The sequence below is a fragment of the Sciurus vulgaris genome (assembly GCF_902686455.1).
Source record: "Sciurus vulgaris genome assembly, chromosome: 7".
NCBI classification, from domain to species: Eukaryota; Metazoa; Chordata; class Mammalia; order Rodentia; family Sciuridae; genus Sciurus; species Sciurus vulgaris.
Window position 1 is genome coordinate 158,458,820 of NC_136467.1, and position 21,114 is coordinate 158,479,933.

The window sequence follows — 21,114 nt, forward strand, 5'->3', positions numbered from 1 at the left end:
TCCCAATTAAAGTCCCTATAATGTTCCCCATGGAAATAAAGAAAGCAATCAGGAAATTCATCTGAAAGAATAAAAGACCTTGAAGAACCAAAGCAATCCTGAACAGAAAGAGTGATGCAGGAGGTATCACAATACCAGAGGTTCAACTATACTGCAGAGCAGGGTTAACAAAAATGTCATAGTATTAGTAAAACTATAGACAGAACAATGGTACACAAAAGAAGACTTGGAGATAAACCCATATAAAACCTCATATTACACAAAGAAGCCAAAAGCATATAATGGAGAAAAGATAATGTATTCAGTAAATGGTGCTGGAAAAACTGGAAATCCATATGTAGTAAAATGAAATTAAACCTCCATCTCTCATCCTGCACAAAACTCTACTCAAAATGAATGTTAGATCAGAGTTAAAATGGAGTTAGATCAGAGATGCTGCATGAAAGACAAGAAAAATGAGGCCCAAATCTTTATCATGTTTACTTAAGACCACATTTACCTTACAAGACCCCCCAGAGCACAAGATATAAAAGCAAGAATCAATAAATGGGATGAATTCAAACAAAAAACTTTTTCAACACAGGATACAATCAATAATGTGAAAAGAGTACCTAAAGAGCAGTAGAAAATCTTTTCCACATACATTTCTGATAGAGCACTTACCTCCAAAATTTGTACACAACTTACACAACTTTACACCAAAATTACAAAGAACCTAATCAATAAATGGGTCAAGTAACTGAAGAGAAAATTTACAGAAGAAAGTGTACAGGCAATTAATAAATATATTAAAAAGTGTTCAAAAACTCTAGTAATTAGAAAAATACAAATTTAAACAACTCTAAGATTTTTATCAATTAGAATGGATAATTATTGGAGACTGTAGCCCTGTAGGGCCTGCAGTGGTAGCTGGCCTCACCCTAAGATGGCACCGAGAAGCCCAACTGCAAAGAAAAACAACTTTAAGGAAGTGTTTTCTATTGGCTGACTGATTTCCTCCGCGTCTGTGCTTAGCTCGTGATCAGTACATGTCCTCATTACCCACCATTAAGTCTCCACGAGCCAAATGCCTGACCCATTAAGGTGATTGGCTGTTACATCCCACAAAGCTGCATACTTTGCGTGGCGGAAGGAAGAAAGAGCAAGGCAAGGAGGGCAGGCAGCAGCTGCGGGACGAGAGAAGAGGAGAGGCGGCTGCGGCGCGAAGAGAGAGGAAGAAGAGAGAAGCAGCAGCTGCACGAGAAAAGAAGGAGAGAGAGAGAGCTGCGCAACAAGAGAAGAGGAAGAAGAAGATGGTGGCAGTGGAGGAGGAGGAAGAACCAGGCACTCGGCTCAGAAGCTCTCCCATAAAAATAAAGAACTTAAAACTTCATTTGAGAGCTGAGTCTTCATTGTACTCGCTGGACGAGACAAGTGGTGCCGAAACCCAGGACCCCTTGCACCGCCACAAAAGAGGTAAGTAATATCCAGGTAAAACAGCTGTTAAAACTAAACAAGTCAAGTAAAATAAGTTAAGAAAGGTTAAAGCAGTATACAGGAAGCTGGGTGAAGTAACTCCCAGCGGAGCTGGGTCGAAGAGGGCCCAGGTACAGGGGGCTGGGTGAAGTAACCCCCAGCGGACTGGCCAGGTATTAAGATTTTGTGTGCTTGTTGTTTGTCAAGAGTTCATGTATTTGGTTGTATTGTATTGTTGCAGAGCGCTACATTTTTTAGTTGTTTTAGTGTGACTTAGCATTGTAGTGTGGGTAGTATTTAAAGCTTTAGAAAATGGGTGGCGAAACATCACAGATCAGAATGGAGGGTCTGCTTAGAGACTTATTAAAAGCAAATGGAACACCTCTAAAAGCAAAGACTGCAAGGTATTTCCTCAGAACAATAGAGGAAGCTGTGCCATGGTTTTTAGATGAGGGACTCTTAAATATACCACAGTGGGATCACTTAGGAGAGGATCTAAGAAAGAGGGAGAAAGTAGAACCATTGCCGGTGGACACGAGCGCAATTTAGACGTTGATTCACGGGTGCTAAATTAACCCGAGGCCAATGTTTAAAGATACTCTAGAAAAAGGAGAAGACATTTTAGAGGAGAAAAAAGAGGAACAGGAAAAAATTACACAAGGAATGCAAGGGCTAAACTTTGAGAGAGGAGGACCCCCAGGATCATGTTTCCACTGTAAACAACAAGGTCACTTTAAAAAACAATGTCCCCAGTAAAAACAGCAAGACAGACCCCAGAGAAGGCCTAAACCTGGAATCTGTCCAAGATGTAGAAAGGGATATCATTGGGCTAGTGAATGTAGATCTATGATAAATGTAGATGGTAACCCCATCCTTCCTCGTGGAAGTTCAAAACACGAGGGCCGGGACCCACAACCCCAGGGCCCGGCACAAATGTATGGGGTGATTAAAAAAGTGGCCAGGACACATTATCCAGTGACAGACCAAGGACAGCAACACCAGGAAGTGCAGGACTGGACCTCTGTTCTACCACCAGAGCAATACTAACGCCAGAAATGGGAGTACAAGTCATACCTGTTGACTTTAATGGTCCCCTACCTGAGAACACCATGGGACTATTATTAGGCAGAAGCTCCAGTGCACTCAAAGGATTAATGATAGTTCCAGGAGTTGTAGATCAAGATTATACAGGAGAAATTAAAGTGCTTGCTTCATCACCTCAGGGCATTATTTCCATTTCTCCGGGAGACTGAATAGCTCAGCTTTGTATACTACCTAGTCTTCATGGCTCATTCCCGTCACAACAACGTTTTAGGGGAGATAAGGGTATGAGATCTACAGGTGTTGATTTGTCCTGCCTTACTATGGAACTAAAAAACAGACCTATGTTAGAATTAATTGTAAAAGGAAAAATTATAAATGGATTGTTAGACAAGGGAGCAGACACAAGTATCATAGCAGAAAAAGACTGGCCAAAGGATTGGCCCACACAAAAGGCAAATCAAATATTGAGAGGATTAGGTATTGCCACAGAACCAAAAAAGAGTTCCATGTGGCTACAATGGAAAAGCCCAGAAGGTCAAGAAGGACTTTTCCAACCATGTCTTAGAACAAATCCCAGTGACACTATGGGGTAGAGATATTTTAAATCAAATGGGGATGAAAATAACCACAGAAGGAATATACAGTGAACGAGCACAAAACATAATGAAAAAACAAGGGCACAAGTGTGGAAAGGGCTTAGGAATCAATGAACAAGGCATAACGGAACCAATATCAATTAAACAAAAAGGTGATAGACACGGATTCGGTTTTTCCTCGGAGCCACTGATGAAATAATTAAAATAAAATGGAATATAGAAAAATCAATCTAATTCCCTCAGTGGCCCCTAAATACAGAAAAACTTAAAGCGGCCCAGGAATTAGTACAAGAACAATTAGAGGCAGGGCATATAAGGCCCTCCACATCACCTTGGAATACCCCCATATTTGTTATAAAAAAGAAATCAGGTAAATGGAGACTTTTACATGACCTAAGAGCCATCAATGCCGTAATGCAATCCATGGGGCCAATTCAATTGGGCCTACCAGTCTTAGCATTACCAAAGGACTGGAAATCAATAATATCAGATATAAAGGATTGTTTTTTCTCTATTCCTCTCCACCCTGATGACATAGAAAAGTTTGCTTTTACGGTCCCCTCCATTAATCATGGACAGCCTGATGCCAGATATGAATGGAAAGTCCTACCCCAAGGGATGGCTAATAGTCCAACCATATGTCAAATTTACATAAATAGTGCTTTAATACCAATCAGAAATAAGTACCCAGATATAATTATATACCATTATATGGATGATGTATTAATTTGCCACCCAGAACAAACAATACTAGATAAGGTATTTACTGATCTAATCAGTCATTTAAAGACAAGAGGACTTATTATAGCACCTGAAAAGATACAAAGACAACAAGTTCAAGAATTTTTAGGCGCTAAAATAAACAGCACAATCATTACACCCCTAAAAACTTCTCTTAGACTCGCCCATCTTAATACCTTAAACGATTTTCAAAGGTTATTAGGTGATATTAATTGGATAAGGCCTTACCTTAGATTAACTACTCAAGATTTAGGACCATTATTTAATATCTTAAAGGGAGATGCTCATCCTTCTTCACCCAGAAAACTTACAGAGGAGGCCAGAAAAACCCTGGATGTAGTACAAAAAAGACTAGACGACGCACAGGTTGATCGTATAGATCTGTCGGCATCTCTATCACTCATAGTACTTCCAAATAATTTAGTCCCTACAGGAGTCCTCTGGCAACAAGGACCTTTAATGTGGATACATTTACCCTACTCTCCAGGAAAAACAATAGTTTCTTATCCTGATACAATGGCACAAATAATATTCAAGGCATTAAAATCAGCCATCATAGTATTTGGAAAAACTCCAGGCAAGATAATAACCCCATATAATTCAGAACAAATTTCTTACTTAAGCAATAAAAACAATGATTGGGCAATTCTTATGTTCACAACTGCTGCCCAATTTGACAATCATTATCCAAAACATCCATATATACAATTTTATCTAAGAAATCCTGTGATTCAAATAAAAATTACAAAAGGGAACCTATAAGACAAGCAGTGGTAGTGTTTACTGATGGTTCCAATAATGGTACTGGAGCATATTTTCATAAAGACAAGGTACAAACATTTCTTTTTCCAAAGGCTTCTGCACAGCAAATAGAATTATTAACAATAGAACAAACATTAAAAGATTTTCATAAAGTTCCTGTAAATATTCTGTTGGATAGCCATTATGCTGTTAATGCAGTTCAACAACTGGAAGATGCCTGTTTAATTAACAAAAATTCCACCATATCCAACATACTCTTAGCATTACAAAAACTCATTTGGAGTAGAACAGAGCCATTCTACATAGGACATTTAAGAGCTCACACAGACTTGCCAGGTCCATTAACACAGGGCAATAATGTAGCTGCTCTAGCCACAAGGGATCCTCATGTTTTTTCTATAATAGAAGAAGCACAAAACTTCCATAGTAAATTTCATGTAAATTCTAAAACTTTACAAATAAAATTCAATATAACCAAAGAACAAGCCCAAACCATTGTAAAAAAACTGTAATAATTGTATAACATACATAATTCACCTAATAATAGCATTAATCCAAAAGGCCTATTGCCCAACCATCTATGGCAGATGGATGTAACACATATTCCAGAGTTTGGAAATCTCAAATTTGTTCATGTAACTATTGATACCTACTCAGGGGTTATATTGGCTTCATTACATAGTGGAGAAAAAATAAAAGACGTAATATCACATTGCTTACAGGCCTTTGCGACTTGGGGAAAGCCTAAACAATATAAGACAGACAATGGGCCTGCATATATTTCTGCATCATTTAAAAATTTCTTAAGTACCTTTGATATTTCCCATTCCACTGGAATTCCATACAATCCTATGGGACAAGGAATCATTGAAAGAGCCAATCAAATACTAAAGGCTGTTTTAAATAAAAAAAAGGGGGAATAGGAGACACATGCAGGTCTCCTAAAGATAAACTAAACATAGCATTATTTACTTTAAATTTTCTAAATTTGGACAAAGATGGAAAAACAGCTGCAGATAGACACGAAAATCCTACAGTGGCTCCAAAGGTTCTTATACAATGGAAGGATGTACTCAATGGACAATGGAGAGGTCCCGATCCAGTGTTATTCTGGAGTCGAGGCTCCATATGTGTTTTTCCACAGGGTGAAAAAACACCAGTCTGGATCCCAGAGAGATTAACAAGACCCACATCTAAGATGTCATCATCCTTTACCATTAACTAATACCTCTTCTATTCTTCCACCTATTTTTAGTACCAATGCTTCGACAGGATTGCCTGCAATTCCCTTTGAGTCACAGACCATTCTTTTACATCTTTTTCTTTACCAGGATGATGTTCAGTTAGGAATGAAACATGTTAATCCTTATAACTGGCTTCTGCTTCCTAACACAAAAGGATATACTAATAATATACAGTCTTTTTTCAGCCTTCTTGGAGTGGAACATAAATTGTGGCAGTGGAACTCCTCTAATTGGGACAATTCTTCTTTCCTATCTGCTACTCAGTTTCTTACCTGTAATAGATGCATAACCTTTCCTCCCACTCGTTTGTGTGTCACCCCCTTTCATGTTTCTATTAACTAACCATGATACTACTGTCCTAAATTGTTCTGATGCTAATGTAACATGTTTCCTTTCACAATGTTGGAATGCCTCCCAGTTTTCCGTTGCAGTAACCAGTCTCCATAACTGATGAAGAGCTGCCTATGATTTTGTCTAGAAACAAAAGAGACTTCAACATTACAGCAGCAGTGGTTACAGTGGTGGCTGTGTCTGCTGCTGCAGCTGCGGTAGCAGTGACAGCATTAGCTACTACAATACCAATAGCACAAGCTGTCAATTATATAGCTGAAAGAGCCACCTCAGCTTTACAAACACAAAAGGTTATCGATGCCCACTTAAAGGCTGGCATAACTGATCTTATACTCCTGATAACCTTACCACTCAATTATGATTAGAGACTGAAACATGGGCAGACATCATGGCTCTTGGAATACTTATGGTACTGGGATTTGGACTAATGATCTGATGCCTTATGCACATAAGACGCCAACAGGGAGAACGTCAGACCATCAAAATGGCACTTACGGCGCTTAAAACTGGCACATCTCCCCAGGTGTGGCTAAATATGCTGGATCGGTAGCCAATGACGGGTAAGCAAACAGAGACATATATCAACCTAAGACAGGTCCTCATCCCAAGATGGGTGAGATACCAATGATGGGTAAGAATATGTTCTGCTGTTATGCAACCTAAGATAGGCACGATCCCGGGGATCCAGAGTCACAGATAGGCTCATGGGGGCCCATACCAACCTAAGACAGGGTTCTGACGCCTGATGACATCCAATGATGGGTAAGGATGGTGCTCGCCACATGAGCTATCATGATGACCTGATCCTAAGACCATTAATAAAACAGTAAGGGAAGATGTTGGAGACCGCTGCCCTGTAGGACCCACAGTGGTGGGTGGCCTCGCACTAAGATGGCACCGAGAAGCCCAACTGCAAAGAAAAACAACTTTAAGGAAGTGCTTTCTATTGGCTGACTGATCTCCTTTGCGTCCGTGCTTAGCTCGTGATCAGTACATGTCCTCATTACCTACCATTAAGTCTCCACGAGCCAAACGCCTGACCCATTAAGGTGATTGGCTGTTACATCCCATAAAGCTGCATACTTTGTGTGGCAGAAGGGAGAAAGAGCAAGGCAAGGAGGGCAGGCAGCAGCTGCGGGACGAGAGAAGAGGAGAGGTGGCCGCGGCGAGAGAGGGAGAAGAGAGAAGTGGCAGCTGTACGAGAGAAGGAGAGAGAGCTGCATGACAAGAGAAGAGGAAGAAGATGGCAGCAGTGGAGAAGGAGGAAGAACCAGGCACTCGGCTCAGAAGCTCTCCCATAAAAATAAAGACCTTAAAACTTCATTTGAGAGCTGAGTGTTCATTGTACTCACTGGACAAGACAGATAATATCAAGAACATAAGCAATTATAGATGTTGGCGTGGATGTGGGGAAAAAGACAAACTTTTACATTGCTGATGGAATTGCAAATTGGTTCAGCCAATCTGAAAAGCAGTATGGAGATTTTTCAGAAAACCTGGGAGGAACCCACTTTTTGACACAGTTATTCCACTCCTTGGATTACTTATTTCTGATCATGTGATTTATCTTTCTACAACTGAAAATGAATATAAGTAAGATGTGCCACTACTAGGAATGTGCATACAAAATTCCATTATTTCCACAACATTACCTTTTATAGATTTCTGGAATTTTTTAACTCAAGGTCACCTAGACAGTTCTATGCTAAAGATGACAAAATTTTCTTTAATTACAGCCCTTGAATAGTGATTTATACCATGGACAACATATGACACCGTCCAGCGGAGTCAATTTGGCATGGGAGACAAAAGAGTAGCGAGGCTTTTGAATTTGAAACGGTTTATTGTAGATTCAGGAAACCTGGGGACTGGAACCTCGAACCACAGCGCTCGAGGAGAGCCAGCTTATATCTCCTCCAGGAGATGAAGGGTAGGGCTGACACCAATTATGCAAAGATTAGGTGAGGAGCTAGCTGCCCAATCATGATAAAGGTCAAAATGAGCAGGCACGATCAGGAGCACTTGGGAACACCTGTGCATGCATTGTGTGCATGGACTTAATTGGATACAGTCAATGACAAATCACCTGGGTGTGCTTATGTTAATCAACCTCCTCACTGCTGATGTGATCAAAGCAACCTCTGGCTGGGTGCCAGGTGCCATCCCGGTGCAGTTCACATGGCATAGCCCCCAACATCTCCCCCTTCCTTATATGAAATGAAAAGGAAGCTAGCAGGAATCGTATCTGTCTTAGGTCCCTGGAATCAACATCCTGTCCTTACCCATCATCAAAGGATACCAAAGTGGAGTTGGCCCTTCTGTCTTAGGTTGGTACAGTGTTTTTCCGTGGTTACCCATCTTTGACTACAGATCCAGCATACTAAGCCATATACTGGAAGATTGTCCCACTTCAAGGGCAGCCATGGCCTATTTTATGATCACATTATGAGCCTGTTGGCTGGCTTTGAGGTGTTTGTAGATGTAGAATAGAATCAACACAAGCATACCCAAGCTTATTAAGAGTCCCCCAAATTTGGTGCCAAATTGTGTTAGTTTATCTAATGCTCCCGTGATAAGCCCTCCTGGTTTGACCTCCACCTTAGTGGTGTTCATGGTGAGGATCTGCCATCGAAGACTTGTTACCAGCTCATTGAATCCATCCATCCATTGTTGTGTGATCTGTGAAAATAACTGTCTAGAGAAGTTCTCATTAGAAGTCACAAAAAGGAAAGGGAGAGCTAGGGACACAGGAGCATATGAAAAAGTAATTGTTTCACTCTCTCTACATATTTCAGTATTAACTCCATTAACTTTTGATCAGTGCACTTTCCTTTACTTATGGACCCTCCTTTTACAAAAGCCAGGAGGCTTATATCCATACATGCCTTAGGCCTGCATAAGGACCAAATGGATATTATTAATAGTTTTGGGCATGTAACTGGTAACATTTTTATTGGAGTTGTTTTCTTTATTTAAGGTAATATCTGCCAAAGTACGATTGATCAACTGCACACAAGGTGTGCCACTGCCAAAGTCGAGGCATAATGCATTCTCTAGTGATAAATTCAGGGTAAACTTGGAGTCCAATGGTGGTGTGTACCTAAGGGTAACTTGCCCAGTAGATTCATTAGTGGAAAAGAACTGAGGAAAGATTGCACCACCTTGAGAGACTGGAACCAATCAAGGCAATACCTTGACTATTGTCCTGAACTGTTCGCCCTGGACAAAACTCACCACCATCATCAGTAGCGGCAGGATACCCAGAGGGCTCGGCTGCATCTTGATGAACCATCTTAACTGCTCGGACTAGCCTTTCTGGAATCCAAATTGGCATCTTTTATTCCTGTGGAAATACACACGCATGCCCTCTTCCCCAAATCAAGACCGGGGAAGGTCCTTTCCATTCTCTTTTTACAACATCTTTCCATAAAGCTTGTGGCTTTATGTCAGTGTCAACTGCAGCATGTCGATCAGCTGCTGATTTTCCTGACCTATCCAAATCCAAAAATTCAAGGTAAAAAGGGCTATGGATATTCTGTTCTTAGGTGGATATGACTCCCCTATCCCTCTTTTTGTTTTATTAATAAGGTCTTAATGGTTAGACGAGCTCTTTCTATAATTCCTTGTCCCTGGGGGTTATAAGGAATACCTGTGACATGATATACACCAAATGTAGAACAAAACTGTTTAAAGGTTAAGGATGTATAGCCTGGACCATTGTCTGTTTTTATTGTTTTTGGAACACCCAGAATAGAAAAGGTATATAGGCAGTGATTTATAATATCTTTTGTTTTTTCACCTGACTGTAAGGAGGCCATAATAAATCCTGAATAAGTATTTATGGACACATGAACCTATCTAATCTTTCCAAATTCTGGGATACGAGTAACATCCATTTGCCATATATGGTTGGCTTGTAATCCTGTAGGGTTAACACCATTTTGAGGTACTGGGAGATAAGTGACACAATGTTGACAATTTTTGACAATAGTTCTAGCTTGTTCCTTAGTTAATCTAAAATGTTTTTGAAGAGTGTCAGTTTTAACATGGAAGTTTTTATGAAAATTTTCTGCTTCTAAGAAAATGGAAAAAATATGTACATCTCTAGTAGCTAAGTCTGCTAAAGCGTTACCCATACTGAGAGGTCCTGGTAACCTGGTATAAACCCTAATATGTCCAACAAAAAAATGGTTCCTTACAGTCCCAAATGACCTTTTGAATTGTAGATAATGAGGAATGAATGGTAGATGCTGAGGATATTTTTGGTACAATTTCTATGATATTTAGAGCATTGACTATATATTTGCTGTCAGAGAACAGATTAAGTGGCTGATTTGAGAACATTTGGAAAATTTGACAAATGGCTAGAAGCTCTATCTTCTGGGCAGACTGTGAAGGATAAAGAAAAGTAAATGTCTGTGTTGGCGTGACTATAGCAGCTGTTCCATTACTGAACCCATCAGAAAAGCAAGTTATAACATTTGGTATGGGATCTTTTATGGTGACCTTAGGAAATATGAATGGGTATCTGATGAACATTTGGATCATCGGGTCCCCGGGATAGTGGTTATTAAAATTTGGATTATAATTACATACAATGGTAGCCCATACTTCTGATTCTTGTGCAAGCTCAATTATAGTTTCTGGTTTATAAGGAGTGATAATTTTTTTTAGAACAATGCCAAAAATTCCTATAGCATTAGTTATTGCCTTTTTTATTAACTTTCTCACTAATTCTGGATAACTCACTAGAGTTATCTTTTGGCTATAGTGAAAATGGACCCAATAAGTAGGTCCTTGTTGCCAAAACACCCCTGTAGGACTTCCTATGGTGGCTATGATTATCAGTAATATAGGCTTAGTTATATCTACTCGATCTAAATGTGGCTTAGTAATGGCATCTTCTACCTGACATAATGCTTTTCTAGCTTCTGTGGTAATTTTCCGGAGCAAGGCAGGATCACCACTTCCCTTAAGAATATCAAATAATGGTCCAAGGTCTTCAGTTGTTAATTTTAAATATGGTCTTACCCAGTTTATATTTCCCAAAAGTTTCTGGAAATCGTTTGATGTTTTTAATCTATCCATCCTAAAGGTAACCTTTTGAGGTCGTATTAAGGTTTTGTCAATAATGGCACCAAGGTAGGTAATGGGGCAAGAACTCTGTAATTTATCCTCTGCTATCTCTAATCCAAATTGAAGAAGATTTTTGATCAGCGCATCATATACTCTAAAATGTTTGTCTTGATCAGGATGAGCTAATAAGACATCATCCATATAATGATAGATCTTTAGGTCTTTATCAGATTTTCTAATAGGCTGCAAAGCTTTGTCTACGTAGACCTGACACCTAGTGGGGCTATTGGCAATGCCTTGCAGCAATACTGTCCATTCATATCTTTAATCAGGTCCTTCATGGTTAGTGCTGGTACAGTAAAAGCAAATCTACAGGTATCTTCCTTATGAAGTGGTATAGAAAAGAAGCAATCTTTTATGTCTAAAACTATAATTCTCCAATCCTTTGGAATAGCAGACAATTGAGGGAGGCTGGATTGAGCTGCTCCCATTATTACCATTTGATTATTAATTGCTCTAAGATCTTGGAGGAGTCGCCACTTTCATGATTTTTTTTTTAATTATAAAGATAGGTGTATTGAAAGGAGACATAGAAGGTTGTAGATGGCCTAAGGCCAGTTGTTGTCTTACTAACTCCCTGGTTGCTTGTAACTTTTGAACATTGAGGGGCCACTGAGGTATCCAAACAGCCTTTTGTGATTTCTATGTAATTTTTATTGGCTCAGTGGCCCCCTCTGAAAACTCAGTCCCTCTTTATTACTTTTCCTCATAGTTTGGGTGGATTCGGTTATTCCCTGTGAATATGCTCCCAGTCCTTTTCCAGGTATGAATCCCTGGTTCACCAAGATATTACAAGCTATCGGGTTAATATGCATATGTTCATTAGTCAACTTGATCTGTAATTGTCTTAATATGTCTCTCCCCCATAAATTAAGGGGTAAATCTCTTAAGACGTAGGGTTGGAAAGTACCATAATTTCCTTCTGTATCTGTCCATTTCAATAATTGTGCACTCTGGGGTGGGTTTGAGGCAACCCCCAAACCTCGTAAGGTCTGGTCAGCCTTTTGAAGAGGCCAATCTTTTGGCCATTGGGTCAATGTTATGATACTAAGATCAGCTCCAGTGTCTAATAGCCCATTAAATTCCTTGTCATTTATTCTTATAGTATACATGGGGCGAGTGTTTAGATCTAAGGCAAGCATGGTCATAGGTTCCCCCATGGATCCAAACCCTGATTTATTTCTTTTATTATTTTTTGTTAAATATTTGTCATGTTCACTGGGTATCACCAGTATTTGTGCTACTTTATCTCCCTGATTTATAACAGAAATACCTTTTGGGGAACTGACCTTTATTTTTATCTCTCCCTCATAATCTGGATCAATTACTCCTGGTGTTTTATGGAGTCCTCTCAGGGCAGCAGAACTGTGCCCTAATAGTAAACCTACTGTTCCCAATTTAAGAGGTCCATAGATACCTGTAGGTATTAATTGAACCCCCATTTCTGGAGTTAATACTATTTTGGCAGCAGCACAGAGGTCCAATCCTGCACTTCCTGTTGTATGTCTGATGAGGGAATTAATGGATAATGGGTTTGAGGGATCATTCTGATGGGATTCGCCGCTGGCTATCCTTCCTTCAAGGCTCCAAATATTTGTGGGGCCCAAGCCCAAGGGCCCCTCCTCTCGTTTTTTGGGAGTGGTTTTCCTGTAATGTCAATTACAAATTTACACTCACTTGCCCAATGTTTTCCTTTTTTACATTTTGGACATACTCCCGGTATTTTTTTTGTATGTACTATGACTTGGGTTTGGACAGTCCCTTTTAAAATGTCCTGGTTGTCAACATGAAAAACAGCTTTTGGGTTTGTCTCCCATAGCTTGAGCTACTCCTTGAGTGACAGCAGCTGCTAGTACTTGACTCTGTATAGCTGACTCATTAATATCTCTGCATATTTTTAAATAGGTATTGAGATCCTTATTTTTCCATGGCCTAATTGCTTCCCTGCACCATTTATTAGCTTGTTCATATGCTAACTGTTTTATTAAAGGCATTGCTTGTTCTGAATCCCCAAACACTCTGCCTGCTGTTTGTAACAGACGGTCTACAAACTCTGCATATGGTTCATTTGAGCCCTGTATAACCTTGGATAATTGCCTTGCAAGTCCCCATGACCTTGTAACATTTTCCACACTCTAACAGCAGCAGTAGCTATCTGAAGATAGACCGCTGGATCATACATAATTTGTTGCTGTTGTTCAGCGTATGGTCCTTGTCCCAGCAACATATCCAGGTTTCGTTGATGGAAACCTGCGGCTGCATTTCTATGAGCTGTCTCTGCACAGAGCTCTTGATTGGTTACTTTCCACATTAAATATTGTCCACCATGCAAAACTGCTCGACACATACTCGCCCAATCACTAGGAGTCAGATTAAGTGTTGCGATGGAGTCCACCATACTCATGGTAAACAGAGCTTGGGGCCCATAAGTAGCGACTGCCTCTTTAAGATGTTTTACTGTTTTAAATTCTAGGGCCTGATGAAATCACTGCCCCTGACCTTCTGCCAAGACTGGGCAGGACAGTCTTAATGGGCCTTCCACAGGGTCCCAGCGATCCCTGGTATCACTTGGGACTCCACCGCAACAAGGCCGACAAGAGTGCCCACAAAATGTCGGGTCCTCCCACCTTTTATCATAAGGGGGAGCTGAGGGGGTAATTATCTCATGGTCTTTCCTGCCCTTTAGCAATTCTGCAGTGTTAACTCATCTATTTTCCAGTTCCTCCCCAGTATCTCCTTCCTCCTCAGAACCTCCTTCCTGTTTTTGGCTACTCCAGCTAACTTCCTCCTCAATCTCTTCTAGCACTTCTTCTCCTTCTTGTAATATATTTTTTATGCCTCCTTTCTGAATTACCCCTTCAGACTGATTTTGTGATATTTCTGAACCCATCTTTTACTAATAAATAAATTTGATACAAGACAAACAAAGATCACACTAACAGTAGTACAAACACACAAACAACACTAAATACACACTCTCTGGAGCTCCTTTATCATGCTCTTTATATTTCATCACCTGGCCAGCTATCCTGAGTGCCTAAGTGCCTTAGAGAGAGACAGGGCATCAGCTTACCTGAGTACCTAACTGCCCTAGAGACAGGGGTTAACTGCCCTAGAGACAGGGTCTCAGCTTACCTGAGTACCTAACTGCCCTAGGGACAAGGGTTAACTGCCCTAGAGACAGGGCCTCAGCTTACCTGAGCATCTAACTGCCCTAGGAACAATGGCCCAGCTTTCCCTTGCCAGCTATCCCGAGCACCTAACTGCCTCAGAGAGACAGGGCCTCAGCTTACCTGAGCACCTAACTGCCTCAGAGAGACAGGGCCTCAGCTTACCTGAGCACCTAACTACCTCAGAGAGACAGGGCCTCAGCTTACCTCGCTACTTAGAGCAAGACTCTTGAATTTGACAAACACACAAACAACACAAAATACACACCCTTTTTCACTTCACTATCTGGCCTAAGCTATCTTGAGCATCTAACTGCCTTAGAGACAGGGGCTGCAGCTTACCTTGCTACTCACTGTTTGAGTTCTTGGGACGGGAGACAAACTCAGAATGCCCCGTAAGAGCCACCGTTTGATGCCGTCCTGCGGAGTCAATTTGGCACGGGAGACAAAAGAGTAGCGAGGCTCTTGAATTCAAAACAGTTTATTGTAGATTCGGGAAACCCTGGGACTGGAACCTCGAACCTGGAACCTCAAACCTCAAACCTGGGGCCTCGAACCTCAAACTCCAGCGCTTGAGGAGAGCCAGATTATATCTCCTCCAGGAGATGAAGGGTAGGGCTGACACCAATTATGCAAAGATTAGGCGAGGAGCTAGCTGCCCAATCATGGTAAAGGTCAAAACGAGCAGGCACGATCAGGAGCACTTGGGAACACCTGTGCACGCATTGTGTGCATGGACTTAATTGGATACAGCCAATGACAAATCACCTGGGTGTGCTTATGTTACTCAACCTCCTCACCACCAATGTGATCAAAGCAACCTCTGGCTGGCTGCCAGGCGCCATCCTGGCGCAGTCCACAGGCATAGCCCCCAACAACATATATCATTTCCACCTGGTTCTGTGCTCTAAATTTTACTTGAGGGGTCCCTACTGTTATTTACTATTGTGTCACTTGCTGCTATGAAGCCATAGGGTGTTCATTGTTTGGATGCAAATAAAATCATTTGGTATATAATAGGTGAATAGTTATGAGAGATGTAAATATGTTTCTGTCTCCTGGCATGTCTATGTGTTTTATAAGTTTTTATTCACATGTATATTTTTCTCATGTCTTGTAGTCACTAGTTTATTGAATATATATTGATTTTTTTTTGGTGGTTCTGGGGATTGAACCCAGAACCTAGTGCATGCAAAACAAGCACTCTACTAACTGAGCTATCTCCCCAGTCCTATATATTGATTTTATTGAAGGTGACCAGAGAACTTCACTCTTCATGCCTCTTCATGTGACCAGTAGTGGTCAGGATTTTTAAGACCCAGTCAGACATGACCAATGAAGACTCTTCTTTTATCCTGCTCTGTCTTACAAGGTGCTCCAGAACTGTCTCAATTTTTGTGGTATTTCTACATAATGTTTCTTGCTCTTTGCTTTATTTGCTCCTCTGTGGTGTCTCTCAGTCCAGCCAAAACCACTGAACAGCTGAGGAGGATGTGGTGATGGAGTCAAAGAAAGACATTCAGAGATCATTTTCAGAGAAATTGATAAACTTTATTGTTACATGGGTATGCTTATATCATCAAGCAGTCACTGGGCAGTATATGTCTGAGAGTTGTAAGACCCAATGGGCTTACAACATGCGCAGGGAAAATAACCAATGAACTAAAAGGTCACTGGTAAGAAACACCAGTGGAAAGGAATATGCTCAGTATGTAAGAGAGGCTAGGCTACCAAATGATGGGACTAAGTGTGATTAGTGTGCTAAACACAGTATCCAGGTAAAGTGTGCTGAGCTCTGAGAGTCTCTCACAGAGGCAACAGGCCTCTTTCCACCTCATGTTCCCAACACTCCTCCTGTCTTGAAAACTCACATTACATCCTGAGATCAACTATTGTTTTGGGAGATTGTATGACTTATTGTTCAACTTCAAACTTTCTGCTCAGAAATTTGGGGGAATATATTTGTGTGTATCTGATCTCAAATGATTCTGTGTTCCTAATGTTTTCTCCAACCCAAAGGCCATACATGAATACTTATAAGATTTTAAAAGCTAACACAATTTTTAATCATTTCATTTCCATGAACCATATTTACAAATGCATCCAAAATAATGATCTCACTCAAGAAATCTGAAAAACTAAAAAATTACTTCAAAAGTCTCTAAGTGTGGAAAAAGACTGGGATAGGCACTAAAATTACATACATATAAAAAATGAGAGGGCAGTATGGGAAATTGTGATTAGAGAAAAAATGTAAATTTTCAAGGGTTTTGAAAAGTAGAAATAGTTACGAAAACCAAGTAATGTGCAGAGAGGAAGAGGTTGAAATATGATAATATCTTCATTGCTAATCTCAGTTTTACATTTACACTTCTATGAAAAATGTAAAATCATACCATTTTCATAAACCTTTTTATCTTAATTACATGGAGAATTTTAAATAATAATACACTAGTGTATTTTTCTTCCCCCCACCCCTCCCACCTCTCTTTTCCCTCTATACAGTCCCTCCTTCCTCCATTCTTGTCCCCCTCTTACCCCCCATTAAATGTCATCATCCGCTTATCAGTGAGATCATTCATCTTTTGGATTCTTGAGATTGGCTTATCTCACTTAACATGATATTCTTCAATTTCATTCATTTGCCTTCAAATGCCATAATTTTATTATTCTTTATAGCTGAGTAATATTCCATTGTATATATATACCACAGTTTCTTTATCCATTCATCAATTGAAGGGCATCTAGGTTGGTTCCATAGTCTGACTATTGTGAATTGAGCCGCTACGAACATTGATGTGGCTATATCTCTGTAGTATGCTGATTTTAAGTCCTTTGGGTATAGGCTGAGGAGTGGGATAGCTAGGTCAAATGGTAGGTCCATTCCAAGTTTTCTAAGGAATCTCCACACTGCTTTCCAGTGTGCAACCCCACCAGCAATGTATGAGTATACCTTTCTCCCCACATCCTCGCCAACACCTGTTGCTTGTATTTTTGATAATCGCCATTCTAATTGGGGTGAGATGGAATCTTAGTGAAGTTTTGATTTGCATTTCTCTTATTACTAAAGATGGTGAACATTTTTTCATATGTTTGTTGATTGCTTGTAGATCTTCTTCGGTGAAGTGTCTGTTCATTTCCTTAGCCCATTTGTTTATTGGGTTATTTGTATTCTTGGTGTAGAGTTTTTTGAGTTCTTTATATATTCTGGAAATTAGTGCTCTATCTGAAGTATGAGTGGCAAAGATATTCTCCCTCTCTATAGGCTCTCTCTTCACATTGCTGATAGTTTCCTTTGCTGAGAGAAAGCTATTTAGTTTGAATCCATCCCAGTTATTGATTCTTGCTTTTATTTCTTGTGCTATGGGAGTCCTGTTAAGGAAGTCTGATCCTAAGCCAACAAGGTGAAGATTTGGACCTACTTTTTCTTCGATAAGATGCAGGGTCTCTGGTCCGATTTCAAGGTCCTTGAGCCATTGTGAGTTGAGTTTTGTGCAGGGTGAGAGATAGGGTTTTAGTTTCATTCTGTTGCATATGGATTTGCAGTTTTCCCAGCACCATTTGTTGAAGAGGCTATCTTTTCTCCATTGCATATTTTTGGCACCTTTGTCTAGTATTAGAAAGCTGTATTTATTTGGGTTTGTGTCCATGTCCTCTATTCTGTACCATTGATCTACCTGTCTATTTTGGTGCCAATACCATGCTGCTTTTGTTACTATTGCTTTGTAGTATAGTTGAAATTCTGGTATTGTGATATCCCCTGTTTCATTTTTCCTGCTAAGGATTGCTTTAGGTATTCTGGGTTTCTTATTCTTCCAGATGAATTTCATGACTGCTTGCTCTATTTCTGTAAGGTACGTCATTGGGATTTTAATTGTAATTGCATTGAATCTGTATAGCACTTTTGGTAGTATGGCCATTTTGACAATATTAATTCTGCCTATCCAAGAACATGGGAGATCTTTCCATCTTCTAAGGTCTTCCTTAATTTCTTTCTTCAGTGTTTTGTAGTTTTCACTGTAGAGGTCTTTTACCTCTTTGATTAGATTGATGCCCAAGTATTTTATTTTACTTTTTTGAGGCTATTGCAAATGGAGTTGTTTTCCTCATTTCCCTTTCAGATGTTTTGCTGCTTGTGTATAAAAATGCTGTAGATTTATGTGTGTTGATTTTATAGCCTGCTATTTTGCTGAATTCATTGATGAGGTCTAGAAGTTTTCTGGAGGAGGTTTTTGGATCCTCTAAATATAGAATCATGTCATCCGCAAATAGTGACAGCTTAAGTTCCTCTTTTCCTATTCGTATCCCTTTAATTTCTTTAGTCTGCCTAATTGCTCTGGCTAGAGTTTCGAGGACAATGTTGAATAGAAGTGGTGAAAGAGGACATCCCTGTCTTGTTCCCATTTTCAAAGGGAATGGTTTCAGTTTTTCTCCATTAAGAATGATATTGGCCATCAGCTTAGCATAAATAGCCTTTACAATGTTCAGGTATGTTCCTACTATCCCTATTTTTTCTAGTGTTTTGAGCATGAAGGGGTGTTGTATTTTGTCAAATTCTTTTTCTGCATCAATTGAAATAATGATACGATTCTTATCCTTAAGTCTATTGACATGATGGATTACGTTCATTGATTTACGAATGTTGAACCATCCTTGCATTCCAGAGATGAACCCCACTTGATCATGGTGCACAATTTTCTTAATATGTTTTTGGATATGGTTTGCCAATATTTTGTTAAGGATCTTTGCATCTATATTCATCAAGGATATTGGTCTAAAATTTTCTTTCCTTGATGTGTCTTTTCCTGGTTTGGGTGTGAGGGTGATATTAGCTTCATAGAATGAGTTCGGAAGGGTACCCTCCTTTTCTATTTCCTGGAATACTTTGAGAAGTATTGGAATGAGTTCTTCTTTGAAGGTCTTGTAGAACTCGGCTGAGAATCTGTCTGGTCCTGGGCTTTTCTTGGATGGTAGATTTTTAATGGCTTCTTCTATTTCATTGCTTGATATTGATCTGTTTAAATCATGTATGTCCTCCTGGTTAGGTTTGGGAGGAGCATATGTCTCTAGAAATTTGTCAGTGTCTTCAATACTTTCTATTTTGTTGGAATACAGATTTTCAAAATAGCTTCTCATTATGTTCTGTATCTCAGTGGTGTCTGTCATGATGTTTCCTTTTGCATTATGTATTTTAGTAATTTGAGTCTTCTCTCTCCTTCTCTTTGTTAGTGTGGCTAAGGGTTTATCTATTTTGTTTACTTTCTCAAAGAACCAACTTTTTGTTATGTCAATTTTTTGAATAGTTTCTTTTGTTTCAATTTCATTGATTTCAGCTCTGATTTCAATCATTTCCTGTCTTCTACTACTTTTGCTGTTATTCTGTTCTTCTTGTTCTAGGGCTTTGAGCTGTAATGTTAGGTCTTTTAGTTGTTGACTTTTCATTCTTTTCTGAAATGTGCTCCATGCAATGAATTTTCCTCTTAGTACCGCTTTCATAGTGTCCCAGAGATTTTGATATGTTGTAACATCATTCTCATTGACCTCTAAGAATTTTTTAATCTCCTCCCTGATTTTTTTTGTTATCCATGTTTCATTCAATAGCATATTATTTAGTCTCCAAGTGTTGGAGTAATTTCCTTTTTTTATTTTGTCATTGATTTCTACTCTCAGTCCATTATGATCTGATAGAACACTAGTGTTTTTAAAATATTTATTGTTCAATCACTGTTATATTTCTGACAATTTAATTTTTTCAAACAAATTAATGAATTGTTAACTTCAATATGTAGTGAAAATATTATAATTCAATTTTTGAAAAATAATTTTTGCTTTACTTACAATCATTTCTTTTTCTCATTTATTTAAAAAGCTTTATTGATGTACAATTGATATACATTAAAGAAGCATATTTAAGTTTATAAGTGAATGAGTCTAATTTATGTACCCAATTCTCCTACTAATAGGTAGGACTAGATATAGCAATTTGTGATAATTTCTAACTCATGTTGAGAATGGTTACATTTGAATTGATGACAAGTGGAAAGTCAGCCCCAGTAACATAGCAAAGCTCAAAGAAAGTTAGGAAGACCCTGACTCTCTATAAAATATTCAAAATTTTGGTATGTGTTTCAGTTCATCCCTTTGTTCAGTCCCTTGGGGAGAAAGAAAAAGAATCTTACATTTGAATTAATTATAATTTTTCACCTTATTTTATCTAAAATTTTTTACCAAACATAAATTTTATGCTCAATTTTATTTCTTTCAGTTTTTTTTTTTTGGTTATATATTCAGTTATGCACATTTTACTATCTCTACTTTCCAGTCGAATTTCTACAATTGTTTTTTCACATTGATGCAACATTGCCTTGGTGCTTTTCTTTATTAAATTATTTGTGTGAGTTGTACAGCACAAAACATTATGTTGTAATTGCAATTTCATGCCTTAATAACATTATTTTTCAAGTAAAATTTTCTTTCATTCTGCTTCGTTTTATTTATATATTTATATCACTGTGTTAATTTATTCCACATTTTTGTTCACTTTTAAGTTTACAGTCTGAACATATATTTCATCAGAGGAGAATTCTTTCTAAAGCACTATAATTTTATTTTGGC